The following is a 3,490-nucleotide window of genomic DNA, read 5'->3' as shown; positions in this document are numbered from 1 at the left end:
TGAATTTAGAGACATGCTTGGATAGCCATCAGTACCTACTACTGACTACTAACTTTTTTTTTCTCTGTCCTAGCTTGATGGCACTACTGAATTAACAGAAGTGGAACAAAGAAATGTTCTCGAGCTAGCCCTGGCTTGGGACCTGCCAGGTGTCACACAAACCAATAGAAAGTGGCTGTATGAATGTCTGCTATTCCACGCTGTGAGTACAGACTCACTCTCCCCAATAAATTTACATTTTGAAAAGCACATCAAACCTTCGGATGTGAATAAGTACATTTTTCATATACAATTTAAAAAAATCTCTTTGGAGGCCATTTAAAATGCTTTTACCAGTACAGTGGATGTTCTTTAAGTATTTAACATTTAAAGTGTGTCTCAATTTACGGACTCCAACTTCAGTTTTGGTTTGGTCTCACCGTTGTAGGTCATAACACGAACAAGCCGTCAAGTCAAGCAGCTGAGGAAAGGGCTTAAGGAGACCATGGTATGGCCGCTTCTGACAGAAAGATCAGACATCATTCCTCTTTTCTTACCAAGAGAATCAGAGACTGCTCCCTGTTGTAAGGTCAGGTCACATTTTATAACATCTGAACAGTAAAGGTATTTGGTTAATTTATGAAGGATGCACATTAATTGTTGACACAAAACATCAATATATCTGCTCTTGCTCTTGACGAAGGCGGTCGCACTTTTCTCCTCTCCTCCTCTCCCTTATCTTCCCTGCTTAGCCTCTTGTGTCCTTGTCTAGTCTCGTGTTTTTTTTTCTATTACTTTCCCTGGAACACTCTCTCACAGTCTGTTCTCTAAAACCTAAAAGAGGAATTATGGATTGGATCAACTGGTCCCTGAATGCAATTGACACCCCTTCTCAACGAGAAGTTTGGGCTTGGGTGAGCCTGAGTGCTGAAGATATCTACCTATTTGGAACCATGATAACAGGGTTCTTGCAGATCGGAGCTGGCTTGGCCCTGACTTATCGAAGATTAAAGGAAGTGGAACCGGCTGTTCAAACCCCCACAAGGCTGCCCGCTGGGATTGAAATGATGGGAAGAGACGTGAGTTTCTCAAAATGGGCTCATTGAGTGCAGCACGGATAATACCTTGGAGAAGCTTACGGCTGCTGTGAATACTCAGAATAAGATCTCTGAGTGCAAACTGGATTACATCTCGGAAGGGCTAGCTCGGAATAACACCTCTGAGCGCAAATTGGAAGACATCTCGGGGAGGCACACTGTTGTGAGTTCTCAGAATCGGCTCCTTGAGCACAAGAATGACAACATCACAGAACGCAAGTATGGCGAAGCTCGCGGCTCTCCAACGGGAGGTTGAGAGACCAGTGTTGGACTGTAGAACAGCTTTGAAAATCATATGAGTTGTTCGCACTAAAGTAAAAAGCACCATCACTTCATGCGGATACCCTCTTGGTGCCAGCTGCGGTCGCAAGACTGGAGCTGAACAAAAATACCCTGATAACGACTGTGTTGTGACTGTTCTTCCCATTCCATGCAAGGCCACCTGGGTTGGCTGGAAGACTGCTTACTTAGCCTAGCAGGGCGAAGGACACTGTCTCAGCTGAACTCTGGACACGCACACACATACATATACACTGATATGCACACACTCATCCCCCCTCTCTTTCCAAACGCCTTCGACGCGTATTCCCTTCCGATGCTGACGGTGGATCATGGAGACCAGCGCATAGGCTGCAGGCCCGGATGTACTGTCTACATCGGCTGTCTCTCACCCTTTACCCACCCCTGTTGCTTGTCATGTGTTTCTTTGGTGTATTAAGAGTTTTTTCATGTGCTATGTGCAGAGGTGTTTTTTTCTGTTCTCAAACTGATCTCCCTGTTGGAGCTCAGTCTGGGGGGAGTTATTTTTTTCTCCTTATCTTTCCTCGTGTGGTGCTTTTTCCATGTTATACCTCTCTGACCTGTCTTCCCCATGTGATGTTTTGTGTAATCTATGTATGGTCGGAGGGTAAGATGGCGCCGCCATTGCATGCAATAGGTCGGCAGCCTTATGAAATTTCCCCTTGTGGGACTAATAAAGGTATATTAGGGGCGACCGTGGCTCAGGGGGTTGGGAAGGGCACCTGTAACCGGAAGGCCGCCGGTTCGATCCCCGGCCTCTCTGTCCTGGTCGTTGTGTCCTTGGGCAAGACACTTTACCCTACCGCCTACTGGTGTTGGCCAGAGGGGCCGATGGCGCGATATGGCAGCCTCGCTTCTGTCAGTCTGCCCCAGGGCAGCTGTGGCTACAACTGTAGCTTGCCTCCACCAGTGTGTGAATGTGAGCGTGAATGAATAATGTCATTGTAAAGCGCTTTGGGTGCCTTGAAAAGCGCTATATAAATCCAATGCATTATTATTATTATTATTATTATTATTATTATATCAATATACTATTTTGTATGCGAACAGCTGGGTTACATTTAATAAAAATACACCTAATGTTGCTGACGCTCTTAAGACTACAAGATAAGTAAAGCTATAAAAATGACAAATTAAGCTTATTTTATCTTGTAGCATTTAAGAGAAAAAATTAACCAACGTGGACTATTTTATGCAATCTATTCTAGAAAGGATAGTGTGACCTGCCACAGAAGATGAAGAGTGGCAGGTTACCTTCGGTCCTTCATTGAAAATAGTAAATCTGCTGCTATACGTATTTTGCTATTGGTTTTCTCTGATTATACTTTGGTAAATTACATACAGTCCAGTGATCTCAGTTTACTAACAAAGTACACTATAGTATAATTTTGTTTTGTTATTTGCTCCATACTTCCTCCATGCAACACATAAAAAAAACAGAGTGGTGGCATTTTCAGTTGTATTATAATTGTATGTAACTACTTTTAGCTTTGTTACCATAAAAATATCTATAACAGCTACAACAGCAATTTGAGTGGGGCAAAAATGTCTTGTGCTCTTTATGTAATTGTTCATCTTTTATGGTATTTCTCCATAAAAGATTCAAAATAATGAACATAGGATGTCATTATAGCTCAAAACAATATTCCATTGCAGCAAGTTTTGGACAGGATGGGAAGTCTTTCCAAGAGAAATGACTGTGGTCTTCCACCTGTTTTGAAGTTCTACGTCTTCCTGCACACTACTGTACCTATGAGTCATTTCTGATGGACATTGAGGTGTGTCTCAACTCTACTGACTCAAGTTTTGGTCTGGTTTAGGATTGATTCCATAACCACTTGGTAAGATAAGATAAAAAAAAATAGTACAGGTGAGCATTTATGGCTTTTTTTAAAAAAAAATAAATAAATAAACTGACAAAAAGTTCAGAAAAAAAAACAATTGTTCACTGTACATTATAAATTACACAGTATGTTTAGTTTATATTCGCTACTGGTACAAAAAAATTTTGTAGGAAAAATTATTTGCATTAAGATGTTACACTACTGTTCTGTGTGCATTTTATTAAATTTACTCAGAGTTGATATGTACTGCACATCCAAGAAATGAACATC

The sequence above is a fragment of the Oreochromis niloticus genome, unplaced genomic scaffold (genome assembly GCF_001858045.2).
Source record: "Oreochromis niloticus isolate F11D_XX unplaced genomic scaffold, O_niloticus_UMD_NMBU tig00000235_pilon, whole genome shotgun sequence".
Taxonomy (NCBI): domain Eukaryota; kingdom Metazoa; phylum Chordata; class Actinopteri; order Cichliformes; family Cichlidae; genus Oreochromis; species Oreochromis niloticus.
Note: the sequence above shows the minus strand (reverse complement) of the source record.